Source organism: Balaenoptera physalus (genome assembly GCF_965194825.1).
Source record: "Balaenoptera physalus genome assembly, chromosome: 1".
NCBI classification, from domain to species: Eukaryota; Metazoa; Chordata; class Mammalia; order Artiodactyla; family Balaenopteridae; genus Balaenoptera; species Balaenoptera physalus.
Window position 1 is genome coordinate 189,404,310 of NC_138882.1, and position 21,437 is coordinate 189,425,746.

At 47.3% G+C, this 21,437-nt stretch overlaps 1 long non-coding RNA gene across 5 annotated transcripts; it reads left to right on the top strand.

The window, feature by feature from the left end:
- Nucleotides 1-88: 88 nt before the first annotated feature.
- LOC309660736 lies at nt 89-21,397 on the top strand. 5 transcript variants are annotated; one of them, XR_014263580.1, is made up of 4 exons: nt 89-1,928; nt 1,963-5,350; nt 10,812-10,929; nt 18,334-21,397. It is a non-coding gene; the product is annotated as an uncharacterized lncRNA (long non-coding RNA). The 5 variants fall into 5 exon arrangements; XR_014263581.1 differs by having other exon boundaries at nt 89-527; nt 1,906-1,928; nt 1,963-10,929; XR_014263577.1 differs by having other exon boundaries at nt 1,963-10,929; nt 18,319-21,397.
- Nucleotides 21,398-21,437: the final 40 nt, after the last annotated feature.

Genomic DNA, 21,437 nt, shown 5'->3' on the forward strand with positions numbered 1-21,437 from the left:
CTCCGGTTGCTGGGGGTAGGGGGGCGGGGGCAGGGCCCTCCCGCGAGGCCCTCCCACATGATTCCTTGGTTCCCGTGGATGGGCTGGACTTAAGAACGAAGTGAGCGGACCATTCTCTGTCGCCCTGGGTTCTCTTGTGCATCGTAGAGGCCGCCTTCTGGGACACACGAGGGCCGAGGGAAGTGGTTGTGTCGTGGAGCCGGGTTGCCCACGATCTGGCACAAGCTGTGGGACCTGGAACAGGTCACTTGACCTCGCTTTTCTCCATCTATGGAACGAGCGGCTTGGTGTATCCCATTTTTAAAATCCAGAAGTAGTGATTTAGGGGTGGGAGAGCAGGCTATGGGCCGTGTCTCCACCAGGCAGCTTCAACTCTCTGCCTACACTCGTGTGACTTTGAAGACACTAACCTGTGATAAGTGCCCAGGAAGTGGTAGCTTGCACCTGTGTGGCTTTATTAGCAAGATCGTGGATGGGAAGAAGGTCTTCTCTGCGGGGTGATGGTGAGGTTATAAAGAGATGACAGGGTGCGCTACCTCTCTGAGCACTCAGTGGGTGGTATAACGGCCCCCTGCCCCACTCTTCACCATTATCACGCAGTACCTGACCCTCACTCTCACCTTCATGCCCACTTTCCTCCCAGCCCTACAGTGTGGTCAGTGCCCCCTGTGGGGCCGCAGCCATCAGAGAAGCTGCTGCTACTTCCTGCTTCTCGACAGACCCTGCGTGACCTTGAGTTAAATAAGGCAGGGCTGCTGCTACACTGACCAGCCAGACCACCCAGGACCACCTCCTGGATGGTCTCATCCCTACTCCTGAGCATCTTGGCTCTTTCCCTTCTTCAGACCCACCTTCCTCCCATCCCAGAGACAGGAGAATGCCTGGTCACCTGTGCTGCAGAGCGCTTGACCACCTAACAGAGGGCATTCTGACCAGAGAAAGAAAACTTGTAGCAGCTTTTGATTCCATGAAGGTTCCATTAGAGGTAGGAATGTCAGGAACTAGCAGAAGGAACTTGGCAGTGGCCAGCAGGACTAAGTAGGGCCAACAGGCGTGATTACCACACAGGATATTAAGCAAGAGGGTTCCAGGAAGGCTGGGGAGCCAAGGGGGGCTGGGCTCCACTGTCATCAAAGCCAGGGGCCATCTGGGGGCCTGCACGGAGCTGTTGGGCCTCAGCAAGGATTTGGCCATACTGGGTGGTACCCAAGGGGAGAGTCAAGTAGCCAGGTCCCTGCCCGGCTGCCTCCATAGCTGGAAGTGGGTGGGAGGGTCTAGGGCAGCGGCCAGCCAAACCATGCTGGACGATGCCAGGACTTGGCCAAGAGCCCTTCCCGTGTTCGTAACCCTGGGTGCACTGTGCACTCGCATAGCATGTAAACTGGGGCCAAAGGAGGCACAGATGGGAGAAGGCAGTGCTCAGAGACTGATATGAGCGGTGGGGACGTTTCCCAGATCCCTGTACAGCCAACGTCGGTTACCTCGAGGGCACCTTTCAAAACATCCCAAAGCCAAGTCAGCAGTAACCAGCTTATTAAGAACATGCATGTGTCCACTTAGGTGTCAGTGGGGTGGGGACTGGGGAGTGACATGAAATGAGCCTAGGGTGTCACAGCTGTTCTCCCTGCCAGTACTTCCATGCCCACACATAGTTGATATGTTTTCATTTCTCTACCCTCCTCCCTCACTCTTAGTCCTTATCTCAGTCTCCTCCTGATTCTGTACCTTCTAGTCTGATCTGGACCATTACTTTGCTTTCTTTCTATCATGAAAACAATTTGGTTTCATCCAGGTGTGAGAGCATTGCCGCCTAAAACCAAAAATCTCAAAGCTTGTCCATGGAGCTTTATGATGAGCTTTAGCACCTTTGCATACCTAAAGCTTTTCTCATTTCTTTGCTAACAGCAGCTACAAGGCCACATCACAAGGTATGCCACATCACAGGTTATGCCACATCACAAGGTACTCCACATCCCATGGGACCAGGTATGCCCAAAACCCTCTGAAGGAAGCCGGAAGAAAGGAGTGATGCCCTGTGGTGGTGATGGAGGGTGTCCCGTGACCTGAACTGTGTCTGCAAGGAGCGCCCTGGAGCTCTGTTTGAAGCTTTTTTTGTCTTCCTAAACAGTGGGGTAGGCAGAAGTCAGGGTTACTTCAGCCTGCTTCCCAGATGTGGAAAGTGAGACCTGGAGAGATGAATGACTCACAAGAGAGGGCAGTGGAGTTAGAACTAAAATCATGTTGCAGTTTCTATTTTGGGGCAGCAGTTTCTATTTTGGGGCAGCAGTCACTAAGTTAGTTCTACTCCTTCACTCTGCTCTTTGTACAGGGTGGGGAGGAAAGAACAGGTGTCGTGGATTTTCAACCACCAGTACATCTTTTCATCCCCAGGCATGAGAAAGCCCAGCACTCTCTCTCTCTCTTCCTTTTTTTTTTTTTTTTTAAGATGAGCTTCATAAAGTCTACATAAAGTAGCTACATATTGGTTTTCTATTGTGGCCATAACAGTTGACTACTATTTAGTGGCTCAAACAAAGCAAATATAATATCTTACAGCCCTTTAGGTCAGAAGTCTGATGTGGGTCTCACCGGACTAAAACCAAGGGGTGGCAGGGCTGCTGTGTTCCTCTCAAGGGGAGCCCTTTTCTTGCTCATCTGGGTGTTGGCAGAATTCAGATCCTTGTGGTTTTAGGACTGAGATCCCTGTTCCCTTGCTGGCTATCAGCTGAGGGCCATTCCCAGCTTCTAGAGGCTAGCACATTCCCTGGCTTGTGGCCTCCTTCCTCAATCTTCATAGCCAGCAATGGCAGGTCAAGTGCTTTGTATCTCTCATCATTATTTTCAGGTTCATCTCTCTGATGCATCTGGGAAAGGACCTCTGCTTCTAAGGACTCATGATTAGACTGGGCACACTTGTGCAAACCAGGATCATCTCCCCATCTCAGAGTCCATGTGTTTAATCACAGCTACAAAGTCCCTTTTGCCATATAAGGTGACATACTCACAGGTTCCAGACATTAGGGCCTGGACGTCTTTAGGGAGTCATTATTCTGCCTACCACAAATTATAAATTTCCAGACTCTCAAACTCTCTTGATTGTCCAGGATCTTTATCACATGATTTTTTTGGTAATAGCTTTACTGAGATATAATTCACATAATACACAATTCACCTATTTAAAGTATACAATTCATTGTTTTTTAATATAGCCACAGAGTTGTGCAACCATCACCACAATCAATTAAAAACATTTTAATCACCCCAACAAGAAACCATGTACCTATTAGCACTTGCTCCCTATTTTCCCCGAACACTCCCAGTCCTAGGGAACCACTAATCTACCTTCTGTCTCTGTGGATTTGCCTATGCTGTATATTTCATATAAATGGAATCCTATAATATGTGGCCTTTTGTGTATATATAGTATGTTAGATAGACACATATATATAATGTGTATCTACATAATGTTTTCAAGGTTCATCCATGTTGTAGCATGTATCAGTGCTTCATTCCTTTTTATTGCTAAATAGCATTTGATTGTACAGATATACCAAATTTTGTTTATCCATTCATCAGTTCTTGGACATTTGGGTTATTTTCACTTTTGAGCTATGATGAATAATGCCGCCATGAACATATACCTGTTTTTATGTGGACATAATGTTTTCATTCTCTTGGGTATATACCTAGGAGTGGAATTGCTAGGTCATATGGTAACTCTGTGTTTAACTTTTTGAGCAACTGCCGGATTATTTTCCACAGTGGCTGCACCAGTCTGCATTCCTACCAACAATGGATGATCCTATTTCTCACATCCTCGCCAACACTTGTTATTATCTGACTTTTTGATTCTAGCCATCCTTGTGGGTGTGAAGTGGATCTGACTGTGTTTTTTTGATTTGCATTTTCCTGATGGTTCACGGCATTGAGCATCTTTTCAGGTGCTTATTGGATGACTGTATATCTTCTCTGGAGAAATATCTAGTCAGATTATTTGCCCATTTTTCAAGTGAGTTATCTTTTTATTATTGAGTTGTTAGAATTCTTTATATATTCTAGATACAGGCCACTTACCAGATTTGCAAAAATTTTCTCCCATTCTGTGGGTTGTCTTTTCACTTTCTTGATGGTGTCTTTTGTAGCATAAGAATTTTTTATTCTGATGTCCAGTTTATCTATTTTTTCTTTTGTTGCTTGTGCTTTTGGAATCATATCTAAGAAGGCTTTGCCTAATCCAATATCATGAAAATTTATGCTTGCATTTTCTTCTAAGAGTTTGTTTTAGCTCGTACGTTTAGGCTTTTGATTCATTTTTGGTTAATTTTTGTGTATGATGTGAGAGGTAGGAGGTCCAACTGTATTCTTTTGCATGTGACTATCCAGTTGTCCCAGAATGCTTTGCTGAACTGTCACATAATGTGCCCCAAACACATATGCTTGGATTTCTATGCAACACTGACATGACCAAAGTCCCTCCCCGGTCCAGTAAGACAGACCCCAGCAGACCAATGCCTGGCAAGCAGCAGATCCTCAAAAAATGTTTGTCAGATGAATGTGGTACAAGGTGGGGAGCTGAGGCCCCCAAGTTCAGGGGTTGGAGTCCCCTTCACTCTGCGCATGACTCTGGAAATGTTTCCTCCAAGCGGCCACTTGGCCACGGTCTAAAGAGGTGCCTTGGTACCCTTGAGTAAAGGGGGCAAACTAGCAGTGCTCCTACTGCCTGAACCAGATCTCAGGAAAAAAATCCCAAATTTTGTTTTGAGGCTGCCAGGGAACAGGGGGGTCAAGGGAAAGGAAGAGAGAAGATTGGGGAACAGCTGGCTGGGATGTGAACCAGGACAGGGGACCTTGAGTAACAAATTAAGAAGCACCTGTACTCAAGGTCAACATTTCTTGCCTTAAGCTTCAAGAGGCAAAAGCAGGGGAAAGCTCTTGGCTGGCAGATGAAATGAAAAGATAAAAGTGCTGGCAGCCGCCCCAGACATCTCTGCACCGGCAAAAGCTGCATCGTATCCTTTGGGCCAAGTGGAGACGCAGCCTGGGGACAGCCAAGCTTCTGGAGCAGGGGACAGATGAACCTGGGGTCTGCGGAAGGAGAAGGCACCCTTGCAGGGGAAATGTGATGGTCAGCAGAACCTCACGAGACAGAGGCTGGCTTCCCATCGGCTTCTCCAGGAAGCAGGCACTGTCTGTCTCTCCCAGCCCTGACACTGCAGTAGCCTGATACGAGGCCAGGAGCTGGGGAGCCTCTGGGGAGCCAGTAGCTCCCAAGTGGCTGCAGGGTCACAGCAGGGGACAACTCCTTACTCCTCAGCCCCTTCCACTCCCCTCTCCAGTCCTGGAAACACAGGTAAGGTACCCCTCATTCATTCACCCAGTACAACATGCCAGGCTGTCTAGGCTCAGGGAACACAGCTGTGAACAAGGCTCCTGTTCTCAAGGAGCTTATGTTCTACTCCATGTCGGGGTGTGTGGTAGAGAGATGGACCATGAAGCAGTAAAAGAATAATTACAGAGTGACAAGTGTGATGAAGAAAATAAAACAGAATAATGGAACAGGATGTCTGACTGTACAGTTAAGGAAGGTCTCTCCAGGGGTGATATTTGACTGAGACCAGAGGGAAAAGGGCCAGTCACACAAAAGCTAGGGGAAGAGTGTTCCGGGCAGAGAGAACAGCACGTACAAAGGCCCCAAGCCAGGAAATAGTTTGGCATCTTTGCAGAACCGAAAGGAGGCCAGTGTGGCTGGAGCACTGAGCAAGGGGAGACCTAAGAACAGGTTGTAGAAGCTGGGACACGTGGTGCCTTCCAGGCTACGGAAACGAATGTGGATTTCATTCTAATTTGTAGTGGAAGCCCCTAGGGAATTTTAAGCCGAGAAGGACACAATCAGTTTTCATTTTGGAAAGTCCCTGGGCTTCTGGGCTGCAGGCCCGGAGGAGAAGCACATTGAGTGGGTGGGGGTTATTGTAGGGTCCAGACAGGCTAGGGGCACAACTCCAGGATGTATTAAAATGTAGATGTTATTACTATTCAGGTACCGCAAGGCCAACAGATCAGGAGATGACTGCCATTGAGAAGGTAGTTTGTTACAGTTCAGTTCCCAAGAAGAGTGGGCACGCCCTGCCGCCCACGCAGGGCCACGTGGGGATGCACCAGGGTCAGCCAGGAGGCAGAGGGAGTGAGGGAAAATGTGTACAAGGGCCTTTATAGTGGTTTCCAAGGGAAGCATGGGCAAGGCAGGGTCAGCAGGCTTAGGACTGGCCAGTTTGAAGAGTTTTCAGCAGGCTCTGGGGCGTAGGGGCTGTCCCCTAGTTGTCTGTATCTGGTCCAGGGTGATTAGGGCAGGTAGATAGTGGCCCTGAGTCTGAGAGCCTGATAAAGAAGGAGGTTGGAGCTTAGGGATCTGGATGGGTTTGTTTGCATATGAAAGGCACGCGCCAGAGTGAATCACAGACTATTTCTAGGAACTGGCTAGCCCTGGGAGGGGCAGTCCCTCCAGGGTCAGCAAGGCCCCGGATGTCAAAGCATCAGAAACACATGGTTGACGTACAAGGACATCTGTATTCTGTGGAGAGAGGCTTCCGGAGAGGAAATTGATGGGATTTGCTGATGCGTTAGACGTAGGTGATAAGGGAGGAGAAATAATCAAGGATGCTGCTTGGCCTTTTGGCTTAAGCAGTTGGGTCCCCCCACTCTCAAGCAAGTCTTTTTTTTTTTTTTTTAAGTACTTTATTATTTATTTATTTATTTTGGCTGCACTGTACGGCATGAGGGATCTCAGTTCCCTGACCAGGAATCGAACCTGTGCCCCCTGCAGTGGAAGTGTGGAGTCTTACCCACTGGACCGCCAGGGATGTCCCTCTCAAGCAAGTCTTGAGGGCCCAGGAGACACAGCTACCTTCAAGGAGCTTGAACTCTTGTAGGGGAGCCAGGTTTCAAGTAGGGACAGTTGGCAATCAAGTCAGTGCCATTAGGCGCCCTGAAATATGAGTGTACCTTGCCTTAAGTAACAAAAATGTTGCTGGAAAACAACATGTAATTCAGATACAATATTTCCCCCATGTACTTGTATTACCATTTCAGCAACCATAATTTCTGATTGGCTTTCACTTGTCCAAGGCCCAGGACTCGTGATGAGGGTCTCTGCTGATATTGTCCAGAGATTTAATGCTTCTATAAACCCATCTTATCTGTGCCAGAAAACCTCTTCATAAGCATTTAAGATGAGGGCTTTCAGAGCTACAGACTCCTTTGATTATATAAATGATTGCCTTTTAACTTTTTGGTTTTGTAAGATCTACTGCTGTTAAACTCAGTGATATATAACAGTAAATAACTTTTATTATTATTATTATTTTAAAATCAAGATTAAGAAAACAGAACACCCATGACATAAGATAGGCGCTCAATAAAAAATGTTCCTGTAATTTTGATGATGTAGCCTCCACGAAAGGTGGGACTGCTGATGTATTTATATGTTTCAAAGCTACAACGGAGCTCTTTCCCCAGAATATAATCATCTTGACCTGATTAGGGACCAACTGAGCTGGGAATGCTGTAACACCTAAAGTTAATGTTCTCAAGTTCTTGCTACTTTAGATGCCATACAGCGTATGGCATATGGTACAGATGCCATACTGTGAGGATGGCAATATTGATTGCTGGTGATAAATGTGATCGTGCGGTTTGGGGCAGGTGATGCGGAGTTGTGTGGCTTTCCCCGACCAACCTCTCTTGGTGCGGGGGCACTTCCTGTCACATCCGATTGGAATTCACACATTTGAAATGATCGTATGTCAGTTGCCAACGTCCACTGTGGTTGCTTTTCAGCCTCTCTGTTTTACGGGAAGTGTCTTGTTAACTAGCCTATAAATGCTTTGAAGGGGAGCTGTCTGGTGGCTACTATATCTTGTGAACATAAACCCCAGAACGAGGGTCTCCTTAATACATACTTGCGGGTTAAATAGATGAGTTAATTAACATTACATAGCTGTCAGCTGGCAGATCTTTGTCAGATCAAGTTTTTTTTCAACGTACGCAAAAAGTCCCATTTGATTGTGCATCAAAGGACCCTAGAGAGTGAAAAGGTAACCCACAAAATAGGAGAAAATATTCATAAATTTGTAGTGTTTAGAATATATAAAGAACCGCCACAATTCAGCAACAAAAGAAACCAAACAACCCAATTCAAAAATGGGCAACGGATTTGAATAGACATTTTTCTAAAGAAGATATGCAAATGACCAAAAAGCACATAAAAAGATACTCAATGTCATTAGTCATTAGAGAAACGCGAGTCAAACCACAATGAGACAGCACTTCGTACCCACTAGGATGGCTGTACTTAAACAACCAAACAAAAAAGGGAAAATAACGAGTGTTGGGGAGAACGTGAAGAAATCGAAACGCTCATGCACTGCTTGTGGGAATGTAAAATGGTGCAGCTGCTATAGGGAAAACAGGTTAGAGGTTCCTCAGAAAGTTAGACACAGAATTACTATATGATCCAGCAATTCCATTCCTAGTTACATACCCAAAAGTACTGAAAGCTGGGACCCAGATACTTGTTCACCAACATTCGTAGAAGCATTATTCACAATAGTCAGAAGGTGGAAACAACCCAAGTATCAGTGAACAGATGAACAAATAAACAAAATGTGGTACATCCACACCATGAGATATTATTCAGCCACGAAAAGGAACAAAATTCTGGTACATGCTACAACATGGATGAACCTTGAAAACATTATGCTAAGTGAAAGAAGCCAGACACAAAAGGACAAATGTTGTACGGTTCCATTTATTTGTGATGCCTAAAACTGGCGCATTCATAGAGACAGAAAGTAGAATGGTGGTTGCCAGGGGCAGGAGGAGTGGAGAAATGGGAGTTGGTGTTTATTGGGTACAGAGTTTCTGTTTGGGAAGATGAAAAAAGTTGTGGCAATGGATGGTGGTGATGGTTACCCGGCACTGTGAATACTTAATGCCACTGAATGGTGCACTTAAAATGATTAAAGTGGTAAACTTTATGTTGTGTATGCTTTATCACAATAAAAGAAAATACTGGAAAGAAAAAAGAAAGTCACATTGGGGCAACATCCCATGGATGAGGATCTGAGAGATGTCTGGCTTGTGCAGTATCATTTAGCCCAGGATACCCTGCCCGCCTGTCTCCCCTGTGCCCTGGGATTAGAACAAGCCAGTCATCCTTTGACCTTTGTATGGGGAGTGCTAGACACACAGAGGTTTATCCCCAAGACTGACACTTTTCAGACCTGGGACAGCAGCCAATGTCCACACAGCGAAAACCTCTTCAAGGGCCCAGTTCTCATTTCTACTTCTGCATCCCTCTCAATGTCTCCTCAACTGTCCAGCTGCAATTTTATTGTAAAAGGTAATTATGTGTTAGCTAAAATCAGACACTTTGCCTTGATATCAACACCAGTCCATTGTAGGAGAATGTTGAGTACGTGAGTCCCCATTACAAAGTAAAAGGCATATGAAACTCAAACATATGCCTGGGTCTCTGAAATACTTCATTCTTAGAACCCACGCCATTGGGTAACAGGCTAATAATGACGTTCTCCTAATTCTTCTAGAATTAAGTGCCACATGGATGAGACCCCCAAATGAGTTTATCTGTATTAAGTTCCAGAAAGTTGGCTAATATTAGAGCATGGCTCCCAGGTACTTAAAGAAATCCGAATTACAAATAGAACAGGAATGAGTGCAGCCATTAGAAGAACCAGCTCCCCGTAAACAGGTACTTAGAGGTGAAGCAGGAAGTGTAAATGGAGCCCTAATTAATGCCTTGCTTATTGTGCTTTCCTTCAACTGGGAGATTAACCCTGAGATATTTTTAAAGCTTTCACATGTAGCTGGTACCTTGAACAAGTGGGACTCATTGGGTGCAAAAGACAAAACTTCATCTTGCCCCACTGGCGGTTCAAACCTGCTGGGACGCTTACTCCACCTCTGGATGAAATCTGAAATTGAAATCTTGGATGAGATCTGACTTTCTCAGCCTCTCTCTCCAGCCAGGATTTTAAATGTCTAGTCCCATATAATAGTCAGAACCCCAGAGTTACAGCTTTTCCCTGCCCCCAGCTCCTGGAGGGGAGGGGCTAGGATACTGTTTTTCTACCTGGGCGGCCCTCCGATTGCTAGCTGTGGCCTCTGCCTGCTCCCGAACTGCAGGAAGAAGACACGAGAAAGCGACAGGTGAGGTTTACCTGGACTGGGAGGTCCTGGGCTGGCATCGCTGCTCGCTGGGCTCGGCAGATATTCAAAGCTTATCACACCAGGCACTTTGAAGGGTCTTTGGAAATTTCAACAGGGAAGAGCTGACACCTGCTGTTCTTTTGACTCCTGTGAAAATGCCTTCTCTGGCTGGCTTTTTGTTATTTGTAATTCCATCCCCAGTCCCTGGAGATCAGACCTCTTCCTCTGAGGTCTCTTTTCCCCTCCAGGCGATCTATTGGGAAGATCAAAGACTCTCCCAGACGCACACCTGGTCCCCAGAAGCTCCCACCTTGAACCGGCTCTCAGGGAAAGAATGTCATTGCCAGGGGCGTTCTTTAGCCAGGCGTCCCTTCTCCACCTTTCGATTTCTCAGGCGGGAGTTGCACGGGGCCCTGGGGCACCTGTGTTGCGCTCTGAGTTCTTTACGTAAAGATCCCTTCAGCCAGCTGGTGGTAAGGGGAAGCAAGTCCCCGCTCCTCCACGTGGGGGCGATACTCGCGGGACAATGACCAGTGAAAAGCATTCTTCCCTCATCTCAAATGTGATGCATCTTTTTTCTCTCTCAGAGTCGTTATTGAGCTGATGGACGCAAAGCAGTCACTTGACCCCTCCTTCGCATGTTCGTCCCCGTGGAGCTGGGAATGGTGGCCTCCCAAGACTGGACCCATGACTGAAACGGAGCCGGTGAGTCCCTTTAGAACATCCCATTACACACGCTTTTAATGATCCAAAGATTGAGGGCAAAGCAAGGATTTCTTTCTTTCTTTCTTTCTTTTTCATCTTTTAAGAGTTTTGCTTCGTACGAAATCTAAAAGGTGAAATATTCTCAGCAGAATTCAAGAGACCCATGCAAATCACTGAGTGATTTCAGGAGACCCAGAAAATTGCCCCCAAACCCGAGTCACTGAGAAGAGCTGCAGCTGCTAATGAAGGTCTTTACAGCCCGCGTGGAGCGTCATAGGACCGGAATTCTCCTCCACTGGATGAGTTTTGTCAGGAATACGAGTGATTTCCCCACCCAACCTAACCAGTCTTTTTCCTCACCTGACCTAATCAGGAAGGAACCCAGGCACTATCTCAGGCCATTTCACACCCATGTATCCCTCCACGAGAGCAAGCACCCCGTGGGTGGGCGCCACACAGCCCTCCTTTTACCCCCTGCTTCTACACCATGTCGGGCGCATAGTAGGATCTGGGCAAAGCCTGAATCGAATTACAATCTAAGGGTAGAGTGGGGAGAGCCAAAGAGACCTGAAATTTATTCTTCAAGGAGTTTACTCTTCTCCTTAAAAAATTCTTTTTAATTAGATTTTAGATATAAAAAGATCAATCTGCTGCTTTATTTTATTACTCTTCTGTTATATTAAACTGTAACCCTTGGTGGCTTAGGATCATAACAAGTGAAGTCTATAAAACAAAATAGCAGGTGTGTTAAAATTGCCTATATTTTTCAAAAGTGGGCCCTTAAAGTCCTCCTGCGGAAAGGCCAGGTATCCTAATATGCAAGGAAAGAAGACATAGTGTTTTATTGTCTACCTGCCTACCTAATATCCATTCTCCCCTTCTTCTACTAACAAATCCTTGATTTTTTACAGTGTGGCAATGTACACAGTTATAACACTACCTTTCCAAGCTTCTCTTGCCACTAAACAGGGCCATGTGATTAAGTTCTGGCCAACGAGTTGTAAGCAGAAGTTATCAAGTATTATAGAATTTATGAAAAGGGGGATAGACAGCTGGCATGTGCTTTTTTCATATTCTTCCACCTGCTCCTTGCTTCTTGCCTGGAATGCTGATGTGATTGCTGGGGCTCCAGCAACTCTCTTGGCTCATGAGGTGACAGTGAGTCTGGAAGTCACATGCTAAGAATGAGAGAAGAAAAAGGTAGGAGGAGCCCAGGTCCCTGATGACACTGTGGACCTTTGACCTCGGGAATTTTTTTATATGAAAGAGAAATAAACCTCTATTTTGTTTAAGTCTCTAATTATGGCTTCTGTCATTTACACAGTTCTTCTTTTTTTTTTTTTGGCCGTGCTGGATCTTCGTAGCTGCGTGCGGGCTTTCTCTAGTTGCGGCGAGCAGGGGCTACTCTTCATTGCGGGGCGTGGGCTTCTCATTGCAGTGGCTTCTCTTGTTGTGGGGCACAGGCTCTAGGCGCATGGGCTTCGGTAGTTGCAGCACACGGGCTTCAGTAGTTGCAGTGCGTGGGCTCAGTAGTTGTGGCTCGTGGGCTCTAGAGCACAGGCTCAACAGTTGTGGCACACGGGCTTACTTGCTCCTTAAGGCATGTAGGATCTTCCCAGACCAGGGATTGAACCTGTGTCCCCTGCATTGGCAGGCAGATTCTTAACCACTGGACCACCAGGGAAGCCCCCATTTACACAGTTCTTATCTGTTACATCTGTTACAAAGATCACTTAAGCACCCATCATTTTATTTTACCCATTTTGGAAGGAAATCTCTCTAGAATACATTGCACATTCTCTTCCTTTTTAAAATCAAACATGTAGTGAACATAGGGTTGCTAGATAAAATACAGGATGTCCAGTCAACTTGAATTTTAGGTAAGCAACAAATAGTTTTTGAGTAAAAGCATGTCCCAAATATTACATGGGCCATACTTAGACTAAAAAATAATTTGTTGTTCATCTGAAGTTCAGATTTAACTGAGAGTCCTGTATTTTTATTCGCTGACTCTGCCAGTCCTCACTGAACAGGCTCTTCTCCTGCTGTTCTCTATGGTGAGGTGTATGGTGATGCACTGGGGACCTCTGGAGGCTTGGAGGGCTCTTAGCCCTTATGGAAATGGACCAGATTGCCATGCTTTTTATTCCTATTCTGCTCTTTCTAATGTTGCCATCTCTTCTTTGGTTGCCAGTCTATCGATGGCCCTGTCTGTTGCTCTCTAAGTGAGCCTGCCTGTCCTAGCTCCTCACCCCACCGATGATGTGCCCTGGGAATCTGTGGGCAAACATGGTGTTTGGAGCACATGCCCTGAAGCTGAAAGTCTGGGTTCCACTCCAGGTCCCCCCACTTTCAACTCTATGAGCTGGGGCAGCTCATTCGACCTGTCCAAGCTTGGTTCCTGCCTAAATAATATGGGGGCAGTCAGAGCCACCTCCTGGGTTATGTGAGGCTTAAATATGGGAAGTGCGGGGGCAGCACCGGCCCTTAGTAAGCACTCAGCAAATGGGGTAATTGCCGGGTGGTGGGCTGAGCAACCGGATAGCCAAGCCCAAGAAACAAGGATCTGAGCAGAAAGCTTCTATAAGCAAAACATGAGCAATGGGGACACTGAGGTCACCGAGAGGAGGAGTGGGAAGGAGAATGGGGGCCGAAGGCCAAATTCAAAGGAGAGTGGGAGAGCTCACGCAAGGCAGCCAGTGATGGAGGCAGTGAGTGGTTAGCAGGTGTGTTATTAGGTGCCCCCCGCAAGATTCGTATGCTGAAACCCCACCCCCGGTACCTCAGAGTGTGACTGTATTTGGAGATGAGGTCTTTAAAGAGGTGATTAAGTTAATGTGAGGTCCTTACGGGGCCCTGATCCAATCTGACTGGCATCCTTATAAGAAGAAGAGATTACGACGCAGACACACACAGAGGGAAGAACATGCGAGGACACAGCGAGAAGACGGCCGTCTGCAAACCAAGGAGAGAGGCCTCCAGAGAAGCCAACCCTGCCGAAACCTTGGATCTTGGACTTCCAGCCTCCAGAACTGAGAGAATACATTTCTTTCGTGTAAGCTGCCCAGTCTGTGCTGCTTTTTACGGTGGCCCCAGCAGGTTAATACAGGTGTCGAAAGAGAAGGCTGTGGGAACATGGCCGTAGGCTGAGCGCCCGGGAGCAGTCATGCAGCCCTTGATCCAACAGACATTCTCGTTGATGTTGCGGGGGGGTGCTGGCATTGATACCAGGTATTCTTCCTGCCCAGGGTGTCCAGGGATGAACACTGTCCTTCTCCTGAGAGAACAGATGAACCAGAGAATCACAGACAGTGACAGATGCCGGGCTGCAGGGACTGATTGGGAAGGAGCAGGGAGCCAAGAGCCACTCCAGGGAGCCCATCAAAAGAGGCTCTTGAAGAGGCTTCCCTGGTGGCGCAGTGGTTGAGAATCTGCCTGCCAATGCAGGGGATACGGGTTCAGGCCCTGGTCTGGGAAGATCCCACATGCCGCAGAGCAACTAGGTCCGTGAACCACAATTACTGAGCCTGCGCCTCTGGAGCCTGTGCTCCGCAACAAGAGAGGCCGCGATAGTGAGAGGCCCGTGCACCACGATGAAAAGTGGCCCCCACTGGCCGCAACTAGAGAAAGCCCTCACACAGAAACGAAGACTCAATGCAACCAAAAATAAAAAAAAAAAAAAAAAAGAGGCTCTTCCAGGAAGGGAGCCGGGCTGACACCTGAAGGTGAGAAGGAGCCGTCGGGAGCTGTTCAGGGAGATCAGGAGGAGGCCAGGGGCTGCTGGAACTGCTGAAGCTGAGCAAGAGGGAGAGGTCGGCCAAGAGGAGGTGGGAGGCTGGAGGCAGGGGTCAAGGCTGGACCTCACAGCCTCCTGGGCCTTGGTAGGGTGTTTGCATTTTATTCTGAGATGAAGGGCAACTCCGAAGGGGTGCACTATGGCAGAGGGACGGCCTGCTCAGCCAGCGCTTCCCCCCGGCCTGCGTGTCGGGGAAGGACAGCAGTGACTTCCTTGGGACGTGATCTGCAGAGTCGTCATGTGGGCTTGTGGGAAGCCAGCTTTCACGTATGGGGGAAAATTAGAAGTCCCCAAGCGGCGGAGATCGTAGGTTTGCCTAGAAATGAAGAATTCCATTGGCACAGGTTGAAAAGAAAGGGAATATGTTTGTTCATTCATTCATTCAGTTATTCATTTACAAAAACGTATGGAGCTTCTACTGCCTGCTAGGCGCTGTCCTAGTGCCGCGAACACAGCAGTGAGTGAAACAGCTTTGGGGGAGGTGGCACCCCAGTGTAGGGACACAAATGCTAACGAATAAACAAATAAGTGTACAATGTCAGGTGCTGACATACCTGCTCAGAAGGCAAGGAGGTGGTCCTGGTGTGCTGTTTTGAAGAAGAGAGTGACTCTGATAAGGGGACATTTGGGCACAGGCCAAGAGATGCAAGTTCCATGGGCACAGTGAAAGATGCTTATGGCCGAGGACCCCAAGAAGGCTTCCTTGCACTGAAAATATTTTTCATCAGGCAGCCAGGGCCTGAAGATGCGCCCATCATCCCTTGGCAGTTAACACAGACATCCTGGGGAAGAATCTCAGCTTAAGCTGTGAACCTCCAATGTCTCAGCAAAGATACATTAACAATCTATGGAGCGCAAGCTCACCTTTAGCCCAGTGTGGACAGAATGTGTGGCTCTCCACTGCTCTGCACATAGAAGGTGCTCAATCAACACTTTTTTTTTTTTTTTTTTTTGGCCGTGCCACGCGGCATGCGGGATCCTAGTTCCCCGACCAGGGATCGAACCCGTGTCCCCTGCAGTGGAAGCTCGGAGTCTTAACCACTGGACCTCCAGGGCAGTCCCTCAATCAACACTTTTAAAATGAACAACTGAAAAAACCCACAAAGTGCATATGTAAGCTGGCAGATCTAATACTTGAGCATTTATGGTTTTTTTGTTTAAACAGACTACGAGGCAGATCAGGAGGGTAGGAGATTGCTGTCCCCCAGCTGACCATGAAGAAGTAGGAGGAAGAAACAGTGTGACTGTTTGGGGTGGAAGAGTTCTCACTAATTGTAAAATGCATTTGACTCTGCAATCCTTGTGCCCTCACACGACATTGCTCGGAGCAGAAAGAACTCTGCTCAGCGCAGCTGTCAAACAATGTAGGAGATTCAAGGCGGGCAAAGCCTTTATCTTCTTTTGAAGACGATGAAAGCCACCCTCTTGGACCCCTCCCTGGTGATGGTGATTTTGTGTTGATAGAGAAAAGGCCAAGCACATGGAAGTCATCACAGAAAGCTTTACTCGTCCGGAAAGAAAAGCCACAGTGATGCATTCAGCGATGTTCTCCAGTCCCAACCCAGATGCTTTGCTATGTAAAGGTCAAGGGACTTTTTATGATGTAAGAGGCAGGGAATCTGCTGAGTCAGATGGCCATCTCGAGCTTATCTCCAGGCAGCACTGCTCCTGGGCCTTCAAGGGTTCTGCCTTGTCCTTAAAAGGGAAAGACCCTGATCTAGAGTAATATTTTAGAACAACTTCCAGATAGGACACTTTCCCTAGGTTGAACCTAGTTTTCTACTACTGCTACTGAACATATAAGAGACAGTGGGATTGTTGCATCTTAACCCCGCATAAGGCAGCCAATGAAAAAAACTGGGGCTGTATCTGCCTTCCACCCAGCAGTTTGTGTGCAAAGTGCTCAAGTTATTTCTCAAGGCCTAAGAAGAAATCTAAAATGGATTAGAACTTGTTCTTTCTTTTTTAAAATTTATTTATTTGATTTATTTGGCTGCATTGGGTCTTCGTTGCTGCGTGCGGCTTTCTCTAGTTTCAGAGAGCGGGGGCTACTCTTCGTTATGGTGCGGGCTTCTCATTGCCGTGGCTTCTCTTGTTGCGGAGCACGGGCTCTAGGCGCATGGACTTCAGTAGTTGCGGCATGCGGGCTCAGTAGTTGTGGCACACATGCTCAGTAGTTGTGGCATGCGGGCTCAGTAGTCGTGGCGCACGGGCTTAGTTGCTCTGCAGCATGTGGGATTTTCCCGGACCAGGGCTCGAACACGTGTCCCCTGCATTGGCAGGCGGATTCTTAACCACTGAGTCACCAGGGAAGTCCCCTAGAACTTGTTCTTGAAGAAAGTGAAAGACTCACCGGATTTGCTAAAACAGCCTGGGAAAGAGGATCCAATGCAAGGACCACAATGTTGGCATCTCCCAAAGACCGCCGTTGTTCCCCAGTTTCTTCTTTCTTGTTGATTTGAAAATGGATGCTTGTTTTTGTTTCGTGTTAATTACTGACCTGACGGGCGTCTTGTTGATCACGAGGGACAAAGATGTGCAGTGACATGTCCCCTCCGTTCTTAGGGTAACCTCGTGGGCTTATCTGCACGGTTTACTTTCCTGAGTCCCTCCCGTGTGTCTAAAGGCTGCAGAGGCATCCCTGGCAGGGATGGCAAAGGACAATGCCCAGAATTTAGATCAGCACAGAGCACACATTCAAACATGCCCAATAAATATTTGTAAAAGAAACAAATCAGAGATGTGGGTTGGATAGAAAATCAATGGTGTCAAGTTGAGAGAGAGAGAAGTATCTGCAACCCCAGCACGACTGAGCAGAAGTGTGGTTAAGAGCACGGGTTCTGGAGCCAGATGGCCTCCATCCTGCTACTCAGTAGCTGTGTGACCTAAACCTCTTTGTGCCTCAGTTTCCTTGACTGTAAAATGGGGGTGATGATGACGGTACTTACCACAGAGGGTTGTTGACAGAATTAACTAAGTCGACACAAGTAAAGCACTCAGAGGCCAAGCATTCCGTACACAGAGCTCCTTAACTCCTTTTTTTTTTTTTTTTTTTTTGGCCTCACCGCAAGGCTTGTGGGATCTTAGTTCCCCAACCAGGGATCGAACCCGGGCCCTTGGCAGTGAAAGTGCAGAGTCCTAACCACTGGACTTCCAGGGAGTTCCAAACTTCTCTTTTTTTAAATTTAATTTTTATTTTATATTGGAGTATAGTTGATTTACAATATTTTGTTAGTTTTGGGTGTACAGCAAAGTGATTCAGTTATACATATACATATATCCATTCTTTTTCAGATTCTTTTCCATATAGGTTATTACAGAATATTGAGTAGAGTTCCCTATGCTATACAGTAGGTCCTTGTTGGTTATCTATTTTATATATAGTAGTGTGTATATGTTAATCCCAAACTCCTCATTTATTCCCCCCCCCCCCGCCTGCACCTTTCCCCTTTGGTAACCATAAGATTGTTTTCAAAGTCTGTGAGTCTGCTTCTGTTTTGTAAATAAGTTCACTTGTATCATTTTTTTAAGATTCCACATGTAAGTGATATCACATGATATTTGTTTTTCTCTGTCTGACTTACTTCACTTAGTATGATAATCTCTAGGTCCAACTATGTTGCTGCAAATGGCATTAAAGGGCTCTGTGTTGTGGCACCTCCAGAGACTGGGATGGGATCAGCACCGTGATATTCCATTGCTGTTGCTGCGCATGTGAAAACTTTCAATGGACAATGCAGTGGGTTGAAGGACGCCCCCTCCACAAAAAAAAAGATGTGGAACCTGTGATGACCTTATATGGAAAAAGGGTCTCTGAAGATATAATTAAGGAACTCAAGACAAGATCATGCTGGATTAGGATGGGCCCTAAATCCAATGACAAGTGTCCTTATAAGAGAAGAGACAAATGAGAAGGGAAGACGTCACACAGAGGAGAAGGCCACGCACATGAAGACAGAGGCAGAGATTGGAGCGATGCATCTACAAGGCAAGGAATGCCCAGAATTTCCAGCAATCAACAGAAGCCGGGAGAAAGGCATGGAATGAATTCTCCAGAAGGAACCACCCTGCTGACATCTTAATATCAGACTTTTGGCCTCCAGACCTGTGGGACAATAAACTTCTGTTGTTTTAAGCCACCAAGTTTGTGGCAATTTGTTTCAGTAGCCCCAATGCAGATGACCCTGTAGGTCTCAAAATCGGAGGAGACTGAAAAACACTTGCTTTGGTTCCTAAGCCTTAAGTATGGTCTTGCCTCTGAAGGCAAGAAAATGACTTGGTATTTTTCCCACTTTCAAAGAGTTGAAACTCCTTGGCCTAAGTCTGCGTGCCATCTAGGGAGGGTAAAGTGACTCACAGGACAGAGAGGTGACCCTCAAGGTCATATGAAGAAGGGGCAGAGGAAGTCGGCTCACCTAAGGGGCAGGGGGATGGCAAATACAGTGCGAAGTTCACAGGACCAAGGATCTGGAGGTCCAAATTCTAATCCAGGTTCTGCCTCTCACTGGCCAGGTGACCTTGCGTGAGGCCCTGCCGTTTCTTGGGTGTCAGGACTACCTGTCTGTGAAATGGGGGGATGGGGCTGTGTGCTCTCTGGGGTCCCTTCCACTGGGACCCTCCGTGAGTCTGCGGCCACCCCTGCCACGACAAGGGGTGCAGCATGGAGGGTGCCAACAGCCTGACCGTGGCTGGTCCTTGGGTCTGCCTGTCAGCATAGCCCGTGCCGCACAGCCTTACCTGTCTGCCAAAGCCTGAGAGCCAGGAAAGTGGGTGAGGGTGGCCGGCGGATGCGGTGCCCATGTCGGCGCTGGCACACTGCAGCTGGGTGGCCCTGTGTGTCCCAGGCAGGATGCCGACAGCACAGCCTTCCCCCTGGGTCTGTTTAGAAACCAGTCACACACCAGGTTTTCCTTCAGTGATGAAATGTACGTGAAATTGATGCAGTTGGTCCTTCTGAACAATTGATTTAGGAGTCTTAGTTTCCCTCCCCGCCTTTCTCCTTAATTGACTTTTCTCAGACTCTCAGTCTGCATTAAATTCAAAATCTGGGAATCCCTTCTTCTCCCCTCACCCTGCTCTCCATCTCAATTTATCTACTCTGCTTTATCTTTCGTGGATTATATTAGGATGTGCTATTTTAACCGTATCTGCATTTAAAGTGCAGCTCTCTCCTGGAATTTTCCCAATTAAATCCCTATCTCAATCTTAAAACATATTAACTTTCACAGAGGTAGGAGCAAAAACTTTAAGAATCACAGACATGTCAGGACAAAAATGTACACGTTGTGGCCATCTTGTACATTTCACGTGCCTGCCAATTTTTAAAACGGGATTTTCTTGAAGGAAAGCAAAACTAGAGATTTTCCCAAACTGTTGAAAATTTGCCAGCAGACAGAGAGGAATTTTCCTATTCTTCTGACCCTGGGTCTACCTCTGTCCTTTTTTTGGTAAAGTGATGGTGTAGACTTCTGCCTGAAGCAGAGCAGACTTGTCACTCATGGCTCCTGCTGCTTCCTGGGCATCAGGCTGCAGTTCTCAAACTTCTGAACAAGTCACACCTTCTCTAAAATGTGGTCCCAGGAAGGAAGGAATTAAGGATTCTGCAGTCCCTGTCTTCTTTTCGTTGTTTTTTTTTTTCTTTTGCCGGAAAAGCATCTTCAGGTGAACAAATGTGGGAGGTGGAGCAAAGCCTTGGACCTGGTGGTAAGGAGGGTTTTTGGAGATGCGCTTCTGTAGGAGCGGGCATCTTGCAGTGTCAGGGGTTTAAATTAAACCAGGATGGGGGAGGGAGAAGGGGAGAGACCATCCCCGCGTCTGCAGCGTTGACTCCTGGCATCATTTCGGTGCAAGGACCCAGCTGACACTTCTTATTTTGGGTCCTGCCTTCCCAGCAGAAGTCTGCAACTTGCCGGCATCGGGGCAGGACGGCAGCCGGCAGCTGCTGAGCAGAGGAGAGAGGTAACTTTCGGGAGGGGTGTGTGGGTTTCTTGATGCTAGACCATCAATCAGCTCATTTTACCCGCTCCTTAGGTAGCCGGCAGAACGATTCCCTTTTCTTTGGGTTTTTTAAAAGCTTTCTTTTCTAAGAAGCTGAAGCCCTCTCCCTGCACTTTACAGCAACTCTGGGCTCCATGAAGTTCATCCAGGTCCCTCCCCGCATGGCTTTCAGTGCAAGGAAAGCTGAGTCAGTTGCTCACAGGAGTAAAATTTTCCAAATAATTTTTAAATGCCGTTCGAATTATTATTTTTTCATTCGGTTTCTTTCTCATGTTGGTTTTATGTTTGCACCTTGTGTTTTAATTCAGCTACGATGAATATAAGTTTGTGGAGGAAATTTTGGTGGGTGGCTTTGTGATTTAAAAAAAAAAAACTACTCCATTGCAGTCGTGCTGCAGTCCCAGCAACCTGGTTTAACTGCAGAGGCTATCACGGTGCAGTCTGCCTCTCCTCTTTACCCTCGCTAGAGTCTGAGTCTCTGATTCCCACCCGCCTGGCTTCTCCAAGCAAGCCCCCCATGCCCCACCACCTTGCCCACCCACCCTCTGCAAAGGACCCCGGTAAGTGCGCTGATGTCTGTGACACTTGGGGTTTGAAGGAGAATTTGGACACTGCAGCTTTAAGAATGCCGTACTGCGAAATCTTTCTCCTTCAAGTGACTGCAGAACCTCAGGAGCGGTGGAGGGGGGGTGGGGGAGGAGGAGGAGGAGGAGAG